Below are 11,677 nucleotides of genomic sequence, written 5' to 3'. Positions count from 1 at the left end.
GTCTGGGGTCCCTCAGCCTTGCCTGTGCCCTCTCACAGTTCAGGGGCCCTCGGGGGATGTCCTTGGGGGAGCAAGCCTAAGCCAGCAGTCAGACATCCTTAGCTCTGCTATGGAGGTGGGAGAGGCTTAGGGCTTCTGGCTGAGCAGCACTCCCCACTGTGGGAGCACACTGACCACTAGGGGCAGCTCCTGCATTAAGCATCTGCCCCCTGGTGATCAGTGTGCATCATAGCGACTGGTTGTTCCACCGTTTGGTCTATTTGCATATTAGCTTTTTATTATATAGGATGGGAGGGACTGACAGAGGTCAGAGGGGAGGGGGATGGACATAGACAAAAGTGTGGTGATGGCCTGAGGTGGGGGGGGGGTGGAGGAGGATAAAGGGGGGAAAATGGGAGACATCTATAATAGTGTCAACAATAGAATAAAACAACAATGATATACCACTACACTATACACCTATTAGGAAAAAAATGATACATTATGAACTATGTATTTACTACTTTGATAAAATTAAAAAATTTAAAAAGGAATAATTTTGTCCAGAAAACAGTGTTGTTGGAAATGTGGTTTTTTTTTAATTTTTTATTTTATTTTTATGGTAAAGCTAAGGATGCTTCAGAGCCCCTGTGAGGGCTGGATTTGTTCTGGGGGAGACAGCAAGCAAGTTGCAATCAGCAGCATTTTGGATAACCTGCCTGAAATGACTTAAAAGAGAAAGTGACCGATTCCCCAAGCCTACAGTTATTTGTAATTTATTTTCTTATTCTAAATAAAGTCATTTTTGAACCTTATTTTTAAAAAAAAATCTCCCCGCCCCCCCTAAAATTAGTCCTTTAGGTTCAGTAAACTTTAGGCCTCACAAAACCTGTGTTAATCCCTTAGGGTTGGGGTCCCCAAAGGAGTTCGGATTCATTCATTATATTTATTTGCTCCTTTTAATTCTTGTTCTAGAGGGAGAGTGAGGACAGTTTTTTACTCGGTAGTTTTTATAATAAGAATTGTATTGGAACCTGCTCCTTCTGTGGCTGTTTACGGGTTTACCTTATTGGGAATGCACAGAGACTTTAAGCCCTTTGAATATAGGGACAGAGCTGTATTGTGTTTCTATAATACAGGCACAAAGTTAATACAACTTTTATAAATATTTGTTGAAGAAACTGATAAATTTCAGTGCCATGAGGCATTACTTTTCCTTCTGCTCCATCTCTTCATTGAGACTTTTATGCAAGCATAAGGCTGAGGGGATGAGCAGGTAGAGCAGAGTAAAGCTGCTTTTTCCAAACCCTAGATCCCATACTTTGATTTTACATAGTAGATGCATTTCTGAATGACATTTTGAATTGGGTATATTAGATTTTGCTAATATCAACTTCCTTTACTCATAGACATTATTTTTAATGATGTTTAAACATTTTGTACTAAGAGGTGCAAAATATTTTGCTTATTTCAAGAATCTTTGCGCATTCTTTCTGTAGTAAAGTGAATTATCAACATGGTAAGTCTGTTTGGGGGGTCTGCTTAAAATGGGGCACACCAGTACTGAATTCGGCTCTAACAATGACTAATTCGCACACCACGTGTGGAGTTAGATAGCTGTTGGACATAATTATTTCTTTTGGTCACTTTGCTACCACAGCACCTGCTTCAACCAGAGGCAGTGTCTTACCCTCCATGACCTCTTTGTCATGGCAACCGCGGGGTCTACTGCCTGAGGCCTCGGCAGTCAGCCAGGTGTTGACCTTCCCAAGAGGGCAGCAACCCGAGGAACTCCAGTCAGGGGCGGGGTCCCCTTGGCAGAGGCGGAGCAGGGAGGCACATGGAGAGAGCTTTCAGGCAGGCTGGCTGAACCTGACAGAATCACACCGACAGCTTCCCTCCGCCTCTCCTCTCCTTCCCATGCAGGCGGGCTGATGGCTGAGGGGAGTGGGCAGCCACTGGCGAGGCCGGGTGAGGGCTCGCAGGGTGGGGGTCCTTAGGCGGCATCCAGGCTGGGCGGGCGGGCACTTCTTCCCAGGATTTCAGAGGGTGCTGGGGGCGGAGATAGAGCTGGAAAGGAGGGAGACTGCTCCCTCCCCCATTGCTGGGTGGGACGTTGGGAGGAGGGGCTGTGGATCCCTAGCCCAGAACCACCCTCCAGGGGCAGGTCCTGGGCTCAGTTGCTGCAGAGACCACCAGATGCTTGGGGGCGGGAAGGAGCTTCTGGGCCTGCCCTGCAGGGAGTCCCTGGCTTGAGTGTTTGAGCAATGCGTGGGCAGCAAGTGGCAAGAGTAGACTGAGAAACTGGCCCCGGGCCAGATAGGTGAGGCACACAAAACTTCTGCCTGGACAGCACCGAGGCCACAGCGTTGTGGTGGATAACAAAGCGCTGGCATGCTAGGCCTCGTTGCTGGCACGGGGGTCAGAGAACCTGGTGGGCGCCTCTCCTGCCTCCGCCTGGCACAGGCTCCATTATGCCACTGGCGGGGGAAGGTAGGGGCTGGCCCAGTGTGAGCCACTGGCTGCTTGCCACCTGCTGCAGCTCGCCAATCCTCTATGGGCTGGGAGGAGGCGACAGGTCGTTCCTTTGGTTGTCCTGGTCGTGACAGACATTGCCTTTTTATATAGAGAGATAGACTTAACTCATAGACATAAATACTAGTCTGGTGAAGAGCTGGGGAGGGGATGGGAGTGGGTGGGGTGGTCTATGGGGGAAAAAGAGACATCTGTAATACTTTTAAAAATAAACATAAACTTTTTTTAAATAAAATAAAATATTTGGTCATTGTCAATAAAGAATATGCCACACCCATAAAAAAGGAAAAAGAAAGAAAAGTGAGTCAGTACAAACTCATTTTGTTTGTAATGACAGGTCGGGGAAGAGGTTTGATTTTTTTCATTTTTTTCTTATCTCCTGCTATGGTTTGGAAGGTAGATACTCTGTAAATCCTGGCAGAATGGCTGCCTTACAGAGCATGGAATAGCATCCATCCATAAAATAGATGGATCCCAAATGAAGGCCTCTCCATGCTCAAGTCTCTGTTTTGTGAGACGGCCTTTTCAGGATTAAGCAAGTGGGAAGAAAAACTGTTGAGATCTTAAGAATACTGGTTCAGCCCTTGCTGGTTTTGCTCAGTGATTAGAGCGTCGGCCTGTGGACTGAAGGGTCCTGGTTCAATTCTGGTCAAGAGCACCTACCTTGGTTGCAGGTTCCCTGGCCCTGGTCAGGGTGCATGCAGGAGGCAACCAATTGATGTGTCTCTCTCACATAAATGTTTCTCCCTGTCTCTGTCTCTTCCTTCCACTCTCTCTAAAACTCAATGAAAAAACATCCTTGGGCGAGGATTAGCAACCATAACAAAAAAAAATAAATATAAAAAAGAATACTGGTTCAGGAGGTCAGGAGAAGCCTAGAATTAAACATCCCAAAGTCCCTGCCGAACACTTTTACATTTCTGTGGCAGGAGTTATCGATAAGTTATGGTCGGCACTTCTCTCAGTTGAAAGTATGCCATCATTCTCTCAGGAGTGTCGTTATTTTGTCATCTTGGGGTTTTTCCCCCTTCATTTTAAGCCCATTGGCAAGTACTTAGCTAAAATGTATCTAGGTTTCTGGAATAGGTACACATGAGAGAGACTGAGAGCAAGTGAAGGGAGTCAGGCAGAAAGGGTGAGAAAGAAAAACTGGTTATTTAAATGGTATTTATGAGTGGGGAAAAGTTTTCTCTATGCCTCAAGGCTCCCAAGTTAGCCTACTACTTAAAATGTCCAAATGTCCCCAAATAGCAGTATATCAATGGTCACATACAGTTAAATCTGGCACTGATCGGTTCAGTTGCACCCTCTTGTGTACCTTCTATGCCAGGTCTGTAGTTTCCAGTCCCAGTCTGACATGTGCTCTGGAGAACCCATCCTGTGTGGTTTATTTCTCAGCCATCAGTGTTCCTCAGGTTTTGGACTCAAAACATTCACTGGAACCCAGACTGCAATGAAATGCCTTATCTAACTCTTAACTTAGCAGATGTGGTGTGTTTTTCCCCTAATGTTAAAACCAGGTTCAAAATGGTCCAAAATAAGCAATTTTCTGTCATTAGATATTTCCCTTGTCCCCGGAAAGAATTTACACACCATACCTATACCATCAGGAATCCAGAAACATCTCATATTTAATCCAAAGACCCACTATTCTGCACCTAAGGTCACTCGTGAATTTTTTGTTATTCAGGAATTGAACAGCTTTGAGACCTTTTGGTCCCTGTTATAGTACAGAGCCAAGTATTATGTTACAAGGACAAAAATTAATCATAACAACTCAACAGGGAAGAGAGGTGTCAGACTGGCTCACGGTTTCTGGAGCAGAGTTAAGTTACCACACATGGATTATACAGAATCTTGTTGTTGTCAGCATTCTTTAAGGACAATTTGGAGCTTGGATGCCTACATTTTAATTTCCTTTGTAATTTTTAAATCCCAAACTGCTATTCTCTTAACAGCAACAATAAAAAATACTGCCTTAATCTGAATTTGAGTCACCTAGATCTCTTCTAGGTTGCATTTCTTAATGAAGATTATTTTCTAAGTCATTTTTCATCACACAAAATATATAGTAAGCTCAAAAAATCCCTACCAAGGGATAGGGAAGATGGCGACAGGCAGGAAGGTAGGGAGGGAGAGAGTGTGAGAGAGTGAGGAACCCATAGAGGAGATTGTAGACGTGTGGTGTGTATGTGTGTGTATGAGCTAGGGACAGTTAGATTCTGCAGGTCCTCCAAGGGGCTGCCAAACCGGGCAGTCTTAGACGGCAGAGCACGGCGCACAAAGCAGACACTTCTGGGCAGCCGGTGCAGGCATGGAGACCACACCATCTTGAGACACAGAGCTGCTTGAGACTAGGATCCTGGTCTCAGACACAAACCAGGACCCTGCAGCCATTGAGGACAGAGAACTGCAACCACAGCTTCAGACCAACAGACAACAAGAATCCAGACTTCCCAGCCACAGATTTCTGTGAGTCAAAGAGCCTATCCCCCTCCCTGCAGGCTCCCGGAAAGCGCCATAGTAACTGATAGACCCACCCCTCTCTCGAGCAGCAGCACCCCTACAAGAAATTGAGCTTGAGAGTGTGCACAGGATGCAGCTCCCCTACGGGGAATTTCAGCTTGAGAAAGCACGCACAGACCACAGCACTGCTACTAGAATTTGAGAGACTGGAATTTGCTCCCTGCAATGCAATTGGACGAACAAACCCAAAGCCCACGCAGGGCGGCAGTGCCACCTGACTTTGATTCTGGGCAAGCGCACACGGAAGTCAGTTTTCCGCAGCGCAGGCATGCCACAGGGCTATTGTGCAACCCAGTCCCCCATAGTGACCTGGACCCAAATTCTCCTGGCAAGAGGCAGCACTGAGCACCACCGACTTGACTCTGTTTCTTACCGTGTGCACCTGGGATTCCTGACTCACAGCACACTCACACTAAGAGCCAGTGACTCAAATTCTTGGTTCATGCACACACGGGGACCCTGATTCTCAGCGAGAAGCCACACAAGGCAACAGAGACTCTGATACTAGATTCTTGGTGCAGACACAGGGAAACTCTGACTCCTGGCATGCACTAGGGGACTCATTTTCAGCACACGCCAACAGTGCGGTGCAGGCAGGGTCCCTGATTCTAGGTGCGCACACGAGACCACACTGAAAGCTGGGAACACTGACCCTGGGCAAGCCTGGTTCCCACCAACCCACGGCAGCCACACGTCCTAGTGTCGGAGCACTTCAGTGAAACTCGGGTGGTACAAAGTTCCCATGGCACATGGCCCAGGTCCACGCAACTAGAAGTTTGAACTTTCTGTTGATAGTCAGAATGGGGAGACGACACAATCCCCAGAGGAAAGAAAATGAGGAGTCGCCAAGAAAGGAAATTAGTGAAACTGAAGCATGCAATATGACTGAAAAAGAGTTCAGAGTAATGGTCATGGAATTTATACATCAGATGGATGAGAAAATCAACAACCTATGCAAGAATCAGGAAGAAATGAAAAGTGATATAGATACAATCAAAAACACCATGAAAGTTTCAACAGTAGACTAGAAGAAGCAGAGGACCGAATTAGTGAGTTAGAAGATCAGGTACAGAAACAAGCTCAATCTGAACAGCAATTGGAGAAAAAAATTAAAAAGCAGGATAAAAGCCTAAGGGAGCTTTGGGACAACATGAAATGAAGTAACATACGTATAATAGGGCTGCCAGAAGGACAAGAAGAGCAGCAAGGATTAGAAAATCTATTTGAAGAAATAATGACAGAAAACTTCCCAGATATGGGGAAGAAAAAAGTTACACAAGTACAGAGAGTCCCAAGCAGGATCAACCCCAAAAGACCCACACCAAGACATGTCATAATTTCAATGGCAAATATCATCGACAAAGAGAGAATCTTAAAGGCGGCAAGAGAGATACAGAGAGTTACCTACAAAGGAACCCTCATCAGATTATCAAATGATTTCTCAACAGAAACACATCAAGCTAAAAGGGAATGGAAGGAGGTATACAAAGTGTTGCAAAGCAAAGGACTGAATCCAAGAATACTCTATCCAGCAAGACTATCAATCAAAATTGAAGGGGAAATCAAGAGCTTTGCAGACAAAAAAAGGCTAAGGGAGTTTATCACCACCAAACCAGCAATGCAAGAAATGCTAAAGGGAATACTGTAAAAAGAAGAAATAAACAGGTAAGAAGGAACACAGACACAAAAATAGATATGACTACAAACAAATACCTTTCAGTAATAACTTTAAATGTAAATGGACTAAATTCTCCAATCAAAACACATCGAGTGGCTGAATAGATAAAAAAAAATGACCCATATATATGCTGTCTACAAGAGACCCACCTCAGAACAAGAGACTCACACAGATTGAAAGTGAAGGGATGGAAATATCTTTCAGGGAAATGGAAATGAATAAAAAGCTGGGGTAGCAACACTTATATCTGAAAAAATAGACCTCAAAGTGAAGGCCATAACAAGATATAAGGAAGGCCACTTCATAATACTAAAGGGATCGATACAACAAGAGGATATAACCCTGATAAACATATATGCACCCAACACAGGAGCACACAAATACATAACAAAACTACAGGAAGATATCAAGGGAGAGATCTACAACAATACAATCATAGTAGGAGACTTTAATACACCACTGGCATCACTGGATAAATCCTCTAGACAAAAAATCAGCAGAGACACAGCAATCCTAAATGACTCACTAGATCAGATGGACTTAACTGACATCTTCAGAACATTTCATCCCAAAGCCACAGAATATACGTTCTTCTCAAGTGCACATGGGACATTTTCAAAAATAGACCACATATTGGGTTACAAGCAAAGTCTTCCCGAATTCAAGAAGATTGAAATCATACCAAGCACCTTCTCAGACCACAATGACATAAAATTAGAAATAAACTACAATAAAAACAATCTAAAAATCTCAAACACTTCAAAGCTGAATAGCATGCTATTAAATAATGACTGGGTTACCAAAGAGATCAAAGAAGAAATTAAAAGCATCCTGGAAACTAATGACAACAAAAACACAACAATCCAAAATCTATGGGACACAATGAAAGCAGTCCTGAGAGGGAAGTTTATAGTTCTACAGGCCTACCTCAAAAAAAACAAGAAAAAATGGTAGCAAATCATCTAACTCTACAACTCAAAGAATTAGAAAGAGATCAATAAGAAAAGCCCAGAGTGAGCAGAAGGAAGGAGATAATAAAGATCAGGGCAGAAATAAATGACATAGAGACCAAAAAAACAATACAAAAAATCAACAAAACCAAGAGCTGGTTTTTTGAAAAGATAAACAAGATTGATGAAACTCCAGCCAGGCTCACCAAGAAGCAAAGAGAGAGGACCCAAATAAACAAAATCAGAAATGAGAGAGACGAAAAAACAACAGACCCCACAGAAATACAAAGGATTGTTAAAAAATACTATGAATAACTCTATTCCAACAAGCTAGAAGACCTAGAGGAAATGGACATATTCCTAGAAAAATACAACCTTCCAAAACTCAATCGTGAAGATTCTAAAAATCTCAATAGGCCGATAACTAAGGAAGAAATTGAATCAGTCATCAAAATGCTCCCAGCAAACAAAAGCCAGGGGCCAGACGGCTTCACAGGGGAGTTATACCAAATATTCAAGGAAGAACTAAAACCTATCCTCCTCAGACTATCCCAAAAAATTCAAGAGGAAGGAACACTTCCAAGCTCCTTCTATGAAGCCAGCATCACCCTAATACCAAAACCAGATAATGACAACACAATGAAAGAGAATTACAGGCCAATATCCCTCATGAACATAGATGCCAAAATCCTCAACAAAATTCTAGCAAATCGGATCCAGCAGTACATCAGAAAGATCATACACCATGACCAAGTAGGGTTTATCCCAGGAATGCAAGGATGGTACAATATTCACAAATCAATAAACGTGATACATCACATAAACAAATTGAGAGATAAAAATGACATAATCATATCAATTGACGTAGAAAAAGCATTTCACAAAATCCAATACTGCTTCTTGATCAAAACATTCAGCAAGGTGGGAATAGAAGGATCATACCTCAACATAATAAAAGCCATATATGAAAAACCCACAGCCAACATCATACTCAATGGACAAAAACTAAAACCATTTCCCCTAAGAACAGGAACAAGACAGGGATGCCCACTCTCACCACTCCTGTTTGACATAGTACTGGAAGTATTAGCCATTGCGATCAGACAAGAAGAAGAAATAAAAGGCATCCAAATTGGAAAAGAAGAAGTAAAACTGTTCGTATTTGCAGATGACATGATATCGTACATAGAAAACCCTAAAGACTCCATCAAAAATTATTAGACTTAATAAATGAATTTGGCAATGTAGCAGGATACAAAATTAATGCCAAGAAATCTATGGCATTTCTTTACACCAATAGTGAACTTATAGAAAGAAAGACTAAAAAAGCAATCCCATTTACCTTCGCACCAAAAAAATTAAGATACCTAGGAATAAACTTAACTAAGGAGGTAAAAGACCTATATGCGAAAATCTACAGGACACTGAAAAAAGAGATAGAGGAAGACATAAACAGATGGAAGAACATACCATGTTCATGGATTGGTAGAATCAACATCATCAAAATGTCCATACTACCCAAAACAATCTACAGATTCAATGCAATCCCCATTAAAATACCAACAGCATATATCACAGACCTAGAACGAACCTTCAAAAAATTCATCTGGAATAAAAAAAGACCCTGAATAGCGGCAGCAATCCTGAGAAAGAAGAACAAAGCAGGTGGGATGTCAATACCAGATAACAATCTGTATTACAAAGCCACTGTTCTTAAAACTAACTGGTACTGGCACAAGAATAGACATATAGATCAATGGAATAGAATAGAGAACCCAGAAATCAACCTAAACCACTATGCCCAATTAATATTTGACAAAGGAGGTATGAACATAAAATGGAGTAAAGATAGTCTCTTCAACAAATGGTGTTGGGAAAATTGGACAGATACATGGAAAAAAATGAAACTAGACCACCAACTTACACCATACACAAAAATAAACTCAAAATGGATAAAGGACTTAAACATACGACGGGAAACCATAAAAATACTAGAGGAATCCACAGGCAGAAAAATCTCAGACATATGCCGAAGGAACTTCTTCACTGATACTGCTCCTAGGGCAATGGAAACTAAAGAGAAAATAAACACATGGGACTAAATCAAAATAAAAAGCTTTTGCACAGCAAAAGAAACCATCAACAAAACAACAAGAAAGCCCACTGCATGGGAGAACATATTTGCCAATGTCATCACCGATAAGGGTTTAATCTCCAACATTTACAGGAAACTCATACAACTTAACAAAAGGAAGATAAACAATCCAATCAAAAAATGGGCAATGGACCTAAATAGACACTTTTCAAAGGAGGACAGAAGGAAGGCTAAGAGACATATGAAAACATGCTCAAAGTCACTAATCATCTGAGAGATGCAAATCAAAACAACAATGCGGTGTCATCTCACACCCGTCAGAATGGCTATCATCAACAAATCAACAAATGACAAGTGTTGGCGAGGATGCAGAGAAAAAGGAACTCTTTTGCACTGCTGGTGGGAATGTAGACTGGTGCAGCCACTGTGGAGAACAATATGGAGTTTCCTCAAAAAACGAAACATGGAACTCCCATTTGACCCAGTGATCCCACTTCTAGGAATATATCCCAAGAAACTAGAAACACGAATCAGAAAGGATATATGCACCCCTATGTTCATAGCAGCACAATTCACCATAGCTAAGATTTGCATACAGCCTACATGCCCATCAGCAGATGAGTGGATTAAAAAACTGTGGTACATCTACACAATGGAATACTACACTGCAGTAAAAAAGGAGTTCTTACCATTTGCAACAGCATGGATGGAACTGGAGAGCATTATGCTAAGTTAAATAAACCAGTCAGAGAAAGACGAATACCACATGATTTCACTCATTTGTGGAAAATAATGAACAACTTAAACTGATGAATAAGGACATATCCAGAGGCAGAGAAGCATCAATCAGACTGCCAGACATCAGAGGGAAGGTAGGGGAGGGTGGGGAAAAGCACGAGAGATCAACCAAAAGACTTGTATGCATGAATATAAGCCTAACCAATGGACATGAACACCAGGGGGGTGAGGGCATGAGTGGGGAAGAATTGGGGGGTTAAGGGAGGGATGAGTACACATATGTAATACTTTAATCAATAAAGAAATTTTTTTTAAAAATCCCAACCAAAATGCTTTTTAATCCCTTTATGATTTGCTTTCACCTAAGTACATTCACTTCTAGAAAGGCATACACTGTGAAACCAGGTACTAAACTATTCAGGAAGTGCAACAGAATGTCAGCAAAGAAAAAAGTTACAGGGGTGCAGTAGTGAAGAATTAAAGCCTTGAGTGAGACTCTGAGAGTTAAGTGGACTGTGGAGAGGTGGTTAGGAAGGAGAAGATACTATAGTTTCAGGAACAGCATATACAAAGGCATGGGAATCAAATAATTGAATAAAATAGATGCAAGCTGCTGCTTCACACTCTATGACAGCCGTGGGCAAACTACGGCCCGTGGGCCGGATCCGGCCCATTTGGCTGTTCTATCCGGCCCACGGAGCCGAAAGAGCAGAGGGTTCTCTTGCTCTCCCCTCCGCTCCTTTACTTTGAATTTATATTAGTTCACACAAACACTCCATCCATGCTTTTGTTCCAGCCCTCTGGTCCAGTTTAAGAACCCATTGTGGCCCTTGAGTCAAAAAGTTTGCCCACCCCTGCTATGGGATAAACAAAGAGAATCCAATCTTTCCTTAAAATGGATGGAAAATACTTTTAAAAATACACACATTTTGCATGAGCAATGCATTACAGAATCCTATCTAATAAAAGAGTAATATGCAAATTAACCATCACTCCACTACACCACAAGCCACGCCCACCAGCCAATCAGGAGTGAGTATGCAAATTAACCCCAACCAAGATGGCTATGGCCACAGAGCCAGCAGCAGGCTAGGGTTGCCCCGGCGATGGAGAGAGCCACACTTTCCATACACCCTGGCGGGCCCAGGCCTCCACTCAAGGCTACAAAGTTTCAAT

Source organism: Plecotus auritus, assembly GCF_963455305.1.
Source record: "Plecotus auritus genome assembly, chromosome: 1".
Classification (NCBI taxonomy): Eukaryota; Metazoa; Chordata; class Mammalia; order Chiroptera; family Vespertilionidae; genus Plecotus; species Plecotus auritus.
The sequence above is the reverse complement of the archived record's forward strand: the minus strand, read 5'-3'. Positions refer to the sequence as shown.